Consider the following 14,880-nt stretch of genomic DNA (forward strand, 5'->3'; position numbering starts at 1 on the left):
TCACAAAGTGAGAACACCTTACAGGGACCAAGTGATTTGTAGTGATGACTCCTTGCTACCCAAATCCTTTTCAATGCGAGTCTGTCCACTAACTCAGTCACTGTTTTCTGGATGTTTTGTGACACCACAAAGCAGCTGTTCTTTACTCTTCTGACTAAGACATTTATATTCAACCCTGACATTTTAATCTAATAAAAAAAAGCTTTTTACCTCCTTGCAGTATAAACAGAGAACCTCTATATAATGGGCATCTGTGGAATATGGAATTAATCCCACTAGTGCGGAAAAACCTTCATAACTCTCTTGCGGCTTCATCACTCTTTGAGTTATGAGGTCTTCCTCTCACTTGTGGGATAAAGTCCAAATCCCACAGAAGCTTATTATGTGTCCACTATTTATTAAGACTTCATCATTTAAAACAAAACACTTAAGAAAGACACTGGGAAACATTTAAAATCAAAGAGGTTTCAGTCTGAGGAATATTTGTTATATTTGAACGTTTTTAAAAACAGAGAAGAAAAAGTTCATTTTAGTCCTGATAACCACTGAACTTGCTGCTTCTGATTATTTTTCCTTTTTTTTTTTTCTCTTTCTCCATGGAGAGATTCTGAATGTTTTCCCTTTCTTTTCTACATGATTTTATGAATCTTTTAGTATCCTTCTGAAGATTTTACTTACTTTTCTCTGCTTTGCAGTCCAATGACTAGAGCCACTAACTAAAAGTGAGAGCCCTTGTTCCCTGGCTTATGGTTGTAAGTGTATGTACTTGCTGTACCTTGACTTGCAGAAAGTCCTTTAAATGACATTCACTGTTTTGCAGAAGTGTAACATAACACAAATATACTCACTAAAGCTTAAGTCTAGTAGTTTAGCAGCAGTTACATTTTGTACCAAGGCTGTTCTAGAGCTAAGAAGGTTGGGCAGGAGGTAGGGAAACCTAAGTTTGGTTTGAAACTCTGTCATGTTCTCTGTCTGAGCACATTTAAACCTCTTTGTCTTCCCTTACCTTGGTTTACACAGACAGACTTTTTCAGTTCTATTTCTTTATGGTGTTTCTGTACTTCAAATAAAGTAGCAGCTAAAGGCCACCAAATAATTTGATATAATGCAAATGAACATAGTCATTATATTACCCATGCTACCTGGGAATTAATTTAATCACCTCATTGTAGTAGGTTTAAACAAGAAACTTTACAGTTATTATATTTTATATATATTTACATATTAATATTTTATATTACAAAATAAGCATGAGAACTGATTAAAAAATATCTTTTAATGACATTGATGTTTTTTGAGTCACACAAATACTATTTTTATTGATATACTAAAAATATTTAAATTTATTATTCCTGGTTTTGGCTCATTTCCCTCCATTTCCTCCTATTATAAAGGAATAACTGTTATCACCTATATAATTCTCCCCTTCCCTCCCATGGAAGTAACTAATTCCCAAAAACTTTGTGAAAGACAAGGAACTATATCTTGCAGCTCAGGAAAATGAGACAGATTTTCTACAGAATGACTACTCCAGTGCCATCCTTTACATCTGTGTCAGAACAGGGATAAGAAGCCAGAAGTTGCTGGCTGCCAGCCCTTAGCTCATGGTGTGGCTCCTGGGTAAAGCTGGTCAATGTTGTGCACTGAAATGGGTGTATACTTTTTCATCATCTTGCAGAGAAGTACTGATGAGGTGAGAATATTGAAACATTTGTATGGTACATGTGGAGCAGATCTGGTGTTGGCACCTTTCTGAATCTTGTCAGACAACTGAAGCTGCAGGTGCTGTGCTCCCTTTCTGCCGGTACTAAGGGCAGATAAAAAGCACAGTGCAGTTAAAATGCATGTGCCTGGAAGACTGATGGTGTTGGAACTGTTTACCCCTTAAAAACAAATGTTCAGGAAAGAGAGCAGATTGCCTCTAGGGAGTGGGGAACAGAAGAGGATTGCTTTACCTATTGGAAGATTGTGGGCACAACGTATCATTCTACCTCTGGAAAAAAAATCAGACAAATTTACATAAATTCCAGGAGGTCAGCCAAATCTTTTGTGCATACTTGAACTCTGAATCTATTCACTTATTCATATGTTCTCCCAGTTAATCACTTTTCTTTCTTTACCCCTAATAGAGAAAACAGGACCAGAATTTAAGGCAGGCAGGGGAATAAAGAACAAACAGCCATATCTGCTGCCTATTTCTACAAATGCTAAGGGCTGCTTCTAGTCTCCAGTGAGAACTCAGGATGGGCATTCTTTATGAGAATCTGTGAGATTTACAGCAAAAAGTGTATGGCCAGTCAGAGAGCTTCAACTTGATGACAGATCTTTCTGCTCAGCCTTTGCTGCTGAGTGGGACTGAATTAGCACAAATGACCCTTTTATTCTGCTGTAGCGTGGGTTTATATTCACAGGGGCAGCTCCTCAGTAGGGGTAGATTGTCTTAACTCTTTCAAAGGACTTGAATTTGACTGTTTGAGGTTTGATCCCAGCAAAAGGTGAGCACGTGTTCAAGCTCTGTGACTTCATCTGTGAAAGCCACTGTCACCATGTGGCACCTCCAATCTTTAGCTTTCTTGCATTGTTTTTCTCATCTTTTCAATGACATTGAAAGGAGTTTCAACCTGTTGCAAAGGATGCTGTTGTAGCCTAAGTGTAATAATATTTTTGATATAATTATATTTAGGTGTGAAAAATTTTGGGATGTGATGAGAAACAACTGAGATAAAATTCTTCTCTTTTGTTTTAAACTGCTTTACCACCTTCAGCAAATTAATATTTTTCTTTTTAATATTTTGAATAATTTATTATCTATACATTATTTAAAAAAGAAAGCTAGGACAACTCCGATGACAGTAGTCAATTTTTTCCTCTGCTACTTTGACAAACATGTAATAGTAATAAACATAAAATGTAAACAAATTCAGTTTTCAGATTAAAAGAACAGAAAAGGCAAGAAAACCATGGGCTGCAGAAGCAACAGGAAGTGAAAAGGTGGCAAGAGTGAAACAAGAATGTAAATCACATTTTTTATGCGTGGCCACCCGGACGACAGAGTGCAGAAGCAGACCAGGGATGTTGTGAGAAAAAACAATGAAGAGTGCACATGTAATAATACAAAGTGCCTAAGTGAGGGGTAGGGCTGGGGCAGTGGTGGGGAAGGCTATCCTCAAGCAGGGCTTGGAGAAGGCTCATTGCTTACTCTGCCTCCTGCTTTTTTGGTCCCCTCAACCCACCCCCCTTTTTTTTTTTTTCTTAAATGAGTTTGGTTTTGGTAGGGATGGTCCAAAAAAGCACCCTCTTGAACAATAAACACAAATGACTGTGGTGGTCCTGTCAGCTTTGGATCTTTGTAAAATAACCAGTGATCCACAACACTTTCTGGAATTGATTTCACAGGCTTTCCCCCTACCTCCTCACTGACAATCTGGAAAAAAATTCCCCTACCGCCGTCAGTGAATGCTATTCATTTTCCCATTATTGTAAATTCTTGCATGTAAAGAGTTCTAAAGAGTTATCCATTTGAAGCAAAGGTGATTTTGCTACTGAAGGAGTAACAAATCAAACACTATGCTCACAAACTCTTACATTTTGAAAAGAACACTTCCAAATGATTAAACAGGTATGCAGGGGAAGGATTTGAAATTTTCATGATTTATTCAGACTCCATAGCCTAAAATAAAATATAAATTTTTGTTAATAGTGGCATAAACCATGTTAGGGACGTGGTTTAGTGTTGGACTTAGCAGTGCTGGGTTAACAGTTAGACCTGATGATCTTAGAGGTCTTTTCCAACCTAAATGATTCTATGATTCAATGATAAATATAACATTCTTTCCTTCTGCTCCCTTCCCCCTTTTTTCCTAAGTGTAGGACTTCCAAGATTTTTGTAAGAAAAAAAGCATCTGTTTTTCTGTATGTTTGCTTTTTTTATAGACTTCATAAATCCAGCAGGCTTCTATTTGGACCACTAGGCCCTTTCAATAGAAGCATGTTTTCACTGGGATTTCCACATTCATAATTATTCCTCTAGTTTCTCTGCTGTGAGAAGACAAGCTGCTATTTCATTGCTTTGGGGAGGTTAATAATATGGTAGGCAAAACATCAGGAAAAATTATAATGAATGAACCTATACAAACTGCAGGGAAACACATGCTGCTGTTATAAAACGTTCCCATCATAAATCCTGGCAAATCACTCTGTGCACAAGTGAATAACTTTTTAACACATAAACACTCAATTAATTAAAGGTAATATACTATATACACTCAAACTAGTGTGACACAGAAAAGACAGATTCAAATAATGGCATTCAAGATTGTAGGCCCAGTCCTGTCTGCCACAGTCCTCCTGAGAGATTTGGGAATAATAACACTCCAAAGTAACTCTCTTCTAGACCTGAAGTGAAAATGAAGTTCTCAGCCTCAGTACTGCTATACTATATTATCGCATTCACTTAAGGCATAAGTAGGAAACTCCTTACTTTTTTTCTCACCTTATTTCATACATATAGAAAATGTTTTCTCAGATTCATGTAGGTCAGCATTCCCTCCTCCTTCTCCTCCCTACTATTTATTAATTATTGGTATTTTTATACCGTACCCGGGATTCTTGGAAGATTACTTCTTTTAACAATTGAATTATTTGCAAGAGCAGTTGATTTATTGACATTCTCTTTTTCATCTGTGACTGTGGTTCAGCTCTACTAAAATTTTGAGAGCCATGTTGGTTGGAATTTGCTGGGACTATTTTAAAAATACTGTTTAAATAAATTTTTCTCTTTATAAGAAAAAACAAAAAGGAAGTGAGAGGAAAAACAAACTTTGAAATGTTTTCAGTTTCCATTATGTTTGTGTCAAGATCAGACAGAGACTTACCAGCTGTAGAAAAATAACCAACTTGTACTCACATAGAAAGTTACAAAGCAAGGTTCACTTCCCCAATGCAGGGGTTATTTAGTTTTCTTTAAAGGTGAAATAGCTTCAACAAGAGTCATTGAGAGCAATCCACCAAAACAGCAGTTAAAAGTAGTGACTCAAATACATCTGTTAAATTCAAGAATACTTGTATTCACATACCTGCATGAAGTTAAATGATATTGCTATATGAATGGACAAATATTTGCATGTTTTCATGGGGAAAAAAATAATGTTAGTCACATTTTTATACAATATTTTAAAGATAGAATGGGAACCTTTTGTAACTCTTTTAAGGTTTCTGAGATGAAGGAAATTTTTCCACTCAGATTTAAACTGTATATATTAACTATGACCAGTCCCTATGTGTATTGTATGTAATAGAGATTGTGATTCATCATGTAGCTGTGAGCAAACAATAATGAACATTTTCTTCCATCTCTCCACTGCTCTTTTTTGCACAGCTCAGGTAGTCCTGTGTTGATCCATTTTCATATCTCTCTTATGACTGATAGGTCTAATAAGAGGTAAATTTTACACAAGTCGAGAAAATACAGACAAATTAAATAAAAAAAGAATAATGAAGTCTAAAGCTCCCCGTCCTTAAGGTAACAGAACCATGAAACATAGAATACTCAAGGTTGGAAAAGACCTCCGAGATCCTAAAGTCCAACTATCATCCTAGCACCATCATCATGTTCACCACTAAACCATGTTCCCAAAACCAGGGAGAAATAGCTGACAGCTATAGCTGGGACTGTTTTGGGTACATGCTGTGTGATCATCTGTTTGGAATTAATTTATCATACCTAAATTTCTGCCTGAGTAGTGAACCACAATGAGCATGCTCCTTCCAACACCGCTAACAATGAAGTACCACATGAAAGATGTTTTCTCTTGTCTCACCTAGGGCACATTAATATCTCCTGCCATCATGTGGAAGCCCTTTGGGGCAAAACTCCCCCATGGATTTTGGAAAACGAAGATGAATTCTTGGTAATCTTGGCAGAGTGATGTGGGTTGTCACACCACCTAACAGTAATTAATGGCCTTGATAGGCCTTACTCAATATTTTGTATTTAATCTGAGTGTGTCCAGGTTACCTTGTGAGCCATCTGGATTGATATAAACAGGGCTACCTGAAGTGTGCAATGGAAAAACCACGGTCCTGAGAACATACCTGTTGGGCTCAGCAAATGTGGTTATAGATTATAAAATTTCGTACAAAATTACTGGCAGAGAAGTTTCAGAGCTTGAAATGAACCCTCATGCTTGGCCTCAGATATTTTAAATGATTCATAAGTATTTAGGCCATTTAAAGGCTTGTTGGTTGCTATAAAACTTTATCCTGTTAAACCTTATCCTTCACTTATGAAGTCTGCTTCTAGAATTTATGTCTTCCGTTACCCTGCCCTTATTCATTGTATTCCATAGCTGCTCTCTCAAGAGCAACTATTTTTAGCCATGGAAGTTATCTTATATAAGCATGCTACCAAATGATGTCTCTTTTCAAGCCAAATTTAACACTTCAGTCCTCAAAGAATCCTTTAAATTATAAGTATACTGATGCTGACAGTAGCCAACAGCAAATTCACAGGGGAAGAAGTGAATATGAATTGATCCAGTCTTAGATCCTGTCAGCTAGTGATTACCCAAGAAACGGATCCTCTGGGAAATTGTCTCAGACCTTTATCTAATTTTTAATCTTTGGCCTTCACAGTGCCCTGTCTTCAAATCTTCCACTGTTTAGTTCTTTGCTAAGTGAAACTTGATAACTAAGAGTTGTGGTGGCACTCTACTTTGTGTGTTGCCGCTCACACAGTAATGTTCATCTAATTTGTTCTTATCTTACAAAAAAAGGCTGGACCATTGCTGATAAAATTAATGTAAAATTCAGGTACAAAACAAGGCTGGGAAATCTGGAAAAGGCATGCTGTAATTTCTAGAATTGTACAAACAAGTGAAACCAGGAGATCAAAATGGAAATCACTCCATAATCTTTATTTTAATACTTAACAATGTCATACATTTGAAGGAGTAATAGATGACAAAAAAAAGGAGGATGGAACATGGACTATACTTTTTAGTGAAAGCCAAATGAAACTTGAAATCATAGACTACATTTTTGTTATGTTTTTTGCATTAATAATATACTGGTGGTAATAATAAAGAGTATTATTTTTAGGTATTATTTATTTATATTATATTTATACAATTTTTTTCTCCTCAGAAAAACTAGTCCAAACTAGTGACATTTTTGAACTGTTTATAATCTGCACTGGTAGAACTTGCTTCACCTTATTGATTTCTACCATTAGAAAGGTAGAAACCAGCTGCATTTTTAATAGCCCTAAGAAACCATTTAAGATGGAAAAAGCAAATGCTATGTTGGAAGCCAGTGAAATAACTGGGAGAATTTTAGGAAGGTATTGTGTAATTACATGTTTTGAATTTATTTAAACTTCCTGTCTCTCAGGCCAGAATACATTTGTTGCCTCCAGTGCCCAAGCTGCTTTGTTTAAGGCTGATTGGAGCATCTCTCTGTGCTGTGCAGATAACCCTGCGTGTGCAGTTAGTGCCTGTGTGCTTCTAGGTTTGTCTGTGCTGAAGAGAGAGACACTACCTAAAAAAAAAAGGTTTTATAAATAATATATGAATGTCCACACAGAGAGGCAATAACAGTGACATTGCTATAGAATAGTAGGATGGAAAAAGTTGAAAATAAGCCATTCAACAGGAGTTGCCAGACACAGGCATTTGTTAAGCTGAGAACCAGCTCTCTGGTCCTCTCCTTGGAAAAATTCCTGATGAGGAGATGACTTGCTATGGATTTGTGAGGTAAAAGCTTCAACGGAAAATAAAATCTGGCTTCTGCTGTCTGGACTGAGGCTCCTACCCCTTATCCACTGGCATGACCTCACTGGGAGTGGAGTCGAAAGCCTTCCTGGGTTGATGCAATGTGACACTGCTGCTTACTTGTCACCTTCCCTCCTGTCCTCAGAGATTACCTGCTTCTCCACCCACCGCCAAGCAATAACTCCTTCAGGGATGACGCATCTAGGAGGTCCCTGATGCCAATGACCAAGCACTGGAAACTCAGGCTTCCTGGACAGGATCTTAGCATGGTCCTTCCTGCCACAAAATGTCAGACTGAACTGGAGGCTGACAGAGTCCAGAGCTAGAATAAAATGTTTTAGCCATAAAATCTTGCATCAGAACATATACAAATACCATTCAAAATCCCTCCTTTGGGCAGTGTAACAGATTCATCTACCCCAAATTAGTGGACGGTGGAGTATTTCTTCCTTCAGCACTCCAGGTCTCCGTGGTGAGCTCAGATACTAGACTGATGGACAACACCTCAGAATCCTTTACACTGTCCCCTCCTAATTGTTCAATAAATTTTCAGAGTGCAAAGTAACAGCTAAGATTTTACATTTGCCTGCATGACAAAAAAATACTTTTTATAAAGAAGGAAGTGTGAATTGTTATTTCCCAACAAAACTAGTGTAATAACAAGAATGCAACACACCAGAGCCTAACAGTTCTGTTGGAAGCATGTTTTTTCCTTGTTGTTAATAACTTTTATAATGATTTGAACTGCTTTCTTTTTACAGTCCTCCAGCTGCTCCCAAAGGAAGCTTTTTCCTTATTTAGTGCCTCCAAAGTTCCTTGAAAGGCTTGGATGCATGGTCCTATGTAGGAGCCAAAGATTATTTTATTCACCAAACTTCAGAACATTGAAAATACCCCATCTGTTTAAGTAGTGATTTGATTTTGGGTCATTGTGAAGTAACTTTTATGTAGTTTGCAGGGTAAGGGCTGTTTGGATTGTGTCTGGTGTTCACTATGCTGCAGAGTATTACTGAAATATTGAAATTGATACATTATTATGTCACAGCAAAGGTGCGTGTACATAAGCAAATGCCAGTTCCACCTCTCTTATGAAATTAAACAGAGCCAAGGAACTTCCTGGATACTGTAACTCAGACATCTACACTGCTAAATTGCTGGAACAGTCCCTGGATGCTTTTGGCCCAGGTCAGCATGCACTTTCCCAAGCAGTTCCTGGGTTCAACCTGGAATTTAGTAAAGGTACAGCATTAGCCAGGAGTTAGCATTTGGTCATTTCTTTTTCAAAGGCAAAAAAGTTTAGCGCTATGGAGTCAGAACACTTATTTGCATGTTTAATATACTAATGAAGACATAATATGTATAAAACGTGCATATTTCTTTAATGACCTTATAAAATCAAACCTTGGAAGCAAATATTACAATTTCCACACTCTTTGATGAAACAGCCAGCAACTGCCTTCAGGTCATTGCAGTTACTTGGTATGTGATTGAGAAACACGATATGATTGCCCTTACTTCAGTAATTGTCTAATGAGGGTTGTTTGCACTTGTATCTGTCTTTCAGAGAAAGACCATCTCGAGTTCTGAGGTGAAAACATTGTACTGATGGTTGCATGTAAAATGAGTACATTAATGAATATATAAAAGTTATTGACCTGTAGTAATGATTGTTTTGCGAAGCTATTCCAGAACAGGCTGTGCTTTTCCCATCAGGCTGCAACCATCACCATTTATGAGCAGGAAATTTTGATTGTTGAGACAAAATTGTCTCTCTTGTAAATGAATCTCATTTGATGCCATTGAAGCCAAGGCAACAGAAGCAAAAGAAATGTCACTGAAGTTTATATAAGCAGATAAACATAACTAACTGCTTTGCAGTCAACCATCTCATAGCCGAATTCAAGTACAAGAAGACTTGAAGACAAACTGAGTATGTCCCTATACAATTGTTTCCAGTCTCATGTGTGTGCCTGTCTAATACTTACAGCGATCATGGAACACTCATTTCCACTGAGGAATTAGATGATCTCGTATCAAAGCCTTACCTTTTGTAGAGAGAAGAGTAGGAAGAGCTAAGACCACAGCAAATGATCATCATAGAGTAGTTTACACGTAAGTGGAAATTGATGTAGGAAAGATGCTTTTAAAAATATAAGTTCCTTCTTAATGTAACCTTAGTTCTGATTTTCTCATCTGAAATTAAGTTCCTCCCATACTCACGCAGTTATAATAACATTTTCTGAAGCTTGTTTAGCCATAGTTCTAGCTAAATTCAATTTTTGTCTGTTTAGTAAATAAAAATGTACATAGAATCAACTAGGGGGAAAGCACTGATAAAACAAAAGGTTCTCTTAGATCTTTGATTGTCCTAAATTTGCAGTTTTTCATATTTCAGAAACATACTTAAAAAAAAGTTCAGTGAAGGTTCTGCAGATAGTGTTAGAGGCAACAAATTCTTTGCTCCTGCTGATCAAAAAGTTAGATTATTTTCTTCAAGACATTGTAAAATTGTGAAGCAGAAAACAGCATGGTTGGGGATGTGTGAAGACTTAAACTAGAATAAATTATTTTTTCTCCGATACCTATATTTGGATGTAAATATGTTTTCCAGGAAAGCAAATAGTTTGAGGAAAAGAAGGATGAACTCCCCATTTTCTCTAACAAAATAAGGTTTCACCATGAGGTAAAACTTTTAGTAATGTTTTACTTGTCATCCAATATTGTAGATTGGTGGTTATAATAATAATTAAAAACATTATTGATTCTCATCTAATCTCTATGAAATCTAGCAATGGTGACAGTAAGGATCCTTTTGAACAAAGGAAAACAAACAACAAGACCCACATAGGTAGTTGGGGTGAAATTCTGGTCTCGTGGAAGTAAATAGTAAAACTCCCGTTGACTCCAACAGGGTCAGGATCTCTTCCCCTTTCCCTCCACCCCCAGTGTGTAACCACAGCTGTGCTTTTGCTAAGCCACATGCAAGAACAACTTATGAATCACATCTGGTGACCCTGTTTGGCATCTCAGCAGAGAAAACATCAGGAATATTAACCCCTTTGTTACATAAATTATAACAAAGAGACTTTTGCACTCCCTGGATAATGTAAAAACTAAGGGAAAGAAAATAAAAAGAGAATAAAAATACTTTAGAGGAACAGAAAATCAGGGCCCCAGTGAGAAAGAAAAGCTGCTGAGGCATTGTAACTACAAAATTTAAGAATAAACACATTTTTCTTTCTCCTTTAGGTTTAGCTGCCAATGTAACTAGATAAATTTCTTTGGTTTGTTTCCACTTGTTCTCACTGACGCAAGCTGGCAATAGCCTTTGTAGAATTTCAGGCTCTTTTGAGTCAGTGTCTTGATCTTCTGTCAAAACCTCTTCATTTTCCAAGAACCTCTTAATTTTCCATTTCCTCCTTGGCAAAGCTTAAAACCATATCCAAAAGCTGTATTAGCATTTTTTCACCTGAGACATTGGAATTTCCACCGTCACTGGACTTATTTCCCTTTTCTGTCTTTGGAAGCTATCTTGTTAAAATCCAATGTTAATAGCCAAACCTCTGTATTTTATTTTATTTTTTCCTTTTTGGGAGGTGTGTGTATATTTTACTCTGGGAAGGAATTTCACAGTCTGAAATTTAAATCATAGGTGTCTATATCCAGGTCTTTTAGGTATAAACATTCCCAAACCAAGGCATTTGTTATCAAAATCTAGAATGCAGTCCTGTACTTTCTCACTGACTAGGTATCAAACAGTAGCCGTAAGGAGACAATTTCCTGCAGTTTAATCTCACTATAAGGCTTTATGTTAGTTATTTGACATGTATGACTTGTTATATGTGGAGAATTTCAGTGAAAGTAGAAAAACATACTACATAGAGCATTACAGACCATTACATATAAGCATGTAAGTCAGCTGGATTCTCCTGACATCACTGAGACCATTGTCTTCACACTGCTCTCATTTCTTCTATTTAAAGAGATTGTGCCGGGCTGTAGAATATTTTAATTATCTCCGAGGGGTGAAAGACCCTGATTTAGCACATTTGCTGGACCATGTGAAGTTGCAGAGCTGAATTATGCAGGAAAGACACCGACTACCAGAATTGGTGGAGCCCCTTAAATTACGAATGGTGGCGTTGGACATGTCTGGTTGAAGTCTAGCTCCTCTAAGCATTTGATCTTTCAGCTATATCTTTTGAAAATAGTATCTTTGCTGTTGTTTGTGAGCATTTGACTGCTCTCTAGTGGGATCAGGGACAGATTCTCAAAGATATGCAAGTGTCTAAACCTACTGAAATCAGATGCTTCAGAACAGTACTTCAGTACAGAAAGTCTTCAGTACAGAAATACTTCTAAACAATTGAATCTCTTTAAGTCCAGGAAACAATTAAAATGTAATTATAGTCACATTACAAATGTACAGTAGAAAACTCATAGGGTTTTCTTTCTTGTTAATAATGTGAGATAAAAGTTAGAAAAAGGAGATATATTTTCAATAAATAGAGTACAAAATTAAAAAGCTATCTGGAAAGGTTAGTGTAAGATGTCTGTATTTTGAACATCTATGAATGATGTTTCTTTTCACATTAGTACAGTATGACAAGTTCTCACAGAGTAAGAGGATATCTGTCAGCTGTGGGGAGCCTAATATAACACTAAAGAAATAGCATTATATAAAAAAAATGCAGAGGAATTCAGTAATGCAGAAGTAAACACAGGGCGAATTAATATAATTGATGCAGGAAAATATTTCTGTTTGTTAGAATACTAGTGCAGTTTCAAAGTTATTAACCATCAAATAATTAAAATAATATTGAGCAATGTTGTTTGAGAACTTCATACCAACATTACACTCTTTTACAACATTTTCAAACCTTTTGCCATGCAGAGAATTCTGATATTGCAAGTCAATTCAGTATGAAAGCACATGTTACAGTTAAAATAACCTATGATAGAATTTCCTATATTTCAAAAATTGTAGAGGTGTAAAGTGTGAGCAGGCACAAGTAGGGCAACCAAGACTAATATATGGTTGTAATTGGGCATTTCAAATATCTGCATAGAAATTCATCCTTTCCAAAGGGCGATTTAGAAAGAGAACTTCTTGGCCTCTCAGACTGTAATTTTTATAGCAGTAGGTTCTACAGCACACATGAGGGAATGTTACTCTGTCCTATGTAATATTCAAGTGTTGGTTCAAGAAGTAACTATTGCCGAGCCACTAATTAATGGTGACCAGAGCATAATTAAGTTCAACATTCTCAAGGGAGTGATTGAACCAAATGTGGGACTGTGACACTTAACTTTTGATAATGAAATTTTTTTGAAGGGGAAAGTTAGTTAAAAAACCCTAAAGTCAAATGTGAGGAAATTAAAATCCTTACACTCAGCATGGAGGCTTCTTAGGCATCCCAGGAGTAACAGAGGAATGAATGCACCTTAACAAAAAATAAAATAGAAAGCCATTTAAAAACTAGTATAGGGAGATTGCAAGGTTCAAGATATTACTTTAGACAAAATGATTGTTTTCAGAAAACAGAAATCTAGCCCAATTCAAGGAAAGGACCAGATATTATGGAATTTGAGAATTATGGAGGTAAAAGGTAAGGTATAAGATGATGAGTAATCAAAAATACAACTGAAAATACCAACGATATATTTGTATCTATCTCAGTTGAGAACTGTGTGGGAAAATTGGATGATTAATTTTTTCATCCTTGAGAAGTTATGGATAACACAGATATTAGAGAAAAATAAACAGTGTTTGTATCAGGAGTCTTCAATGAGGCTGGGGTATCTGGAAAAATATTCATCAAAGGAATTCACTGTCAATAAACAGATAAGCTGGAAAACATCCACAAGGTCTTCTAAGAACTCAGAAAAAAGAGGTAGCTGAACTGCTAGTAGGAGAGTACAATTTCATGTGATTTGTGATTCTAAGCTGAAATGTGAAACAGCAGCAAATGTTTAAAAAGTACTTGAGTCACTCAGAATTGCAGGTGGCTGTAAGTGGAAGAATTCATTAGAATAATCAGTAGGAAAAACGATAAAGTTGCTTTCCTTGTTTTTTCCTAACTTTTTTACTTTTCTTAAAGCTAAAACAAACTCCACATGAGAGGCTGCTGGGGAAATGAGGAAGCCCTGGCTAAGGACTGTCATGGTATGGATACAGAGAAGAAATGGAGCAGAAAGTGGCAAAAGAGGCAGGATCTGCTGCCTGGCACTGGATGAAGAACAGGTTTAGCAGCATCAGACTGAAGATCTGCCCGTTACTCTCACCCCTGCTGAGTTGGTGAGTGATTTAGCATTGACTTGAATGCAGCAGGATCTTACCAGCAGGCTCTGTTTTTGGCTCCAAATGCATACATTACACTGGTCACATTTGCTAACCTGCCGGTATCATTCACCATTTACACAGGACTAACAGAGACAACTCCTCTAATTGTACCTGATGGTCCTTATGCACAAGATGAAACAAAAACTGAATAGTGTCACAGTAAGACCGCAGATACATTATGCAAATACTGTGCCTATTTCTAAACAAATGTAGTCCTTCCCCTCAGTCAGACTTCTGCACTGCAGTAGTCTGACCTATTTCAACAGAACTGATACTGAAATCTGAATTAAATGGTTGGGTGTGACATACACCAAGGCCTTGTCAAACAAGTCTGATAATGAAAACAACATTAATTGAAGAGTGTCTGCTGGAAGGATATAATAATATTCCAATGTGAGCAAACTCCAAGTCCTATATTTTATATGCTGACTTTTGAGATATCTAATCTGTATGATTCGTGATATACTTTGAGAGAAAATCTACCATTACAGAGAGAAGAACATAAACCAGAGAGAAAACACATGGCTATTTTAAATTACTTATGCATTTTTAGACTAATTTTCATGAAAAATATAATGTCCTAAAGGAAACATACAGTCTGTGGTGCTGATGGAAAGAGCTTAGTTGCACTCAGTTTCTGTAACTTGCGTAATTCACTTACTTACAGCTTTAGTTTTCATGAATAATGCTGTCATTCCAAAGTCATGTCAACAATAGTGCCTTTACACCATTCCATAACATGGGTGTTTTGCATGTACATACATGCAG

The 14,880-nt window shown here is 36.7% G+C and overlaps 1 long non-coding RNA gene across 1 annotated transcript in view; it reads left to right on the forward strand.

Moving 5' to 3' along the window:
- The first annotated feature begins 13,879 nt into the window (after positions 1-13,879).
- Positions 13,880-14,880, forward strand: part of LOC135413879 (uncharacterized) — a 34,387-nt gene continuing 33,386 nt past the window's right edge. Inside the window, exon 1 of the long non-coding RNA XR_010430462.1 lies at positions 13,880-14,067. This is a non-coding gene — a long non-coding RNA (uncharacterized LOC135413879). The remainder of the gene's footprint in view (positions 14,068-14,880) is intronic.

This window comes from Pseudopipra pipra, chromosome 4, assembly GCF_036250125.1.
Source record: "Pseudopipra pipra isolate bDixPip1 chromosome 4, bDixPip1.hap1, whole genome shotgun sequence".
Taxonomy (NCBI): domain Eukaryota; kingdom Metazoa; phylum Chordata; class Aves; order Passeriformes; family Pipridae; genus Pseudopipra; species Pseudopipra pipra.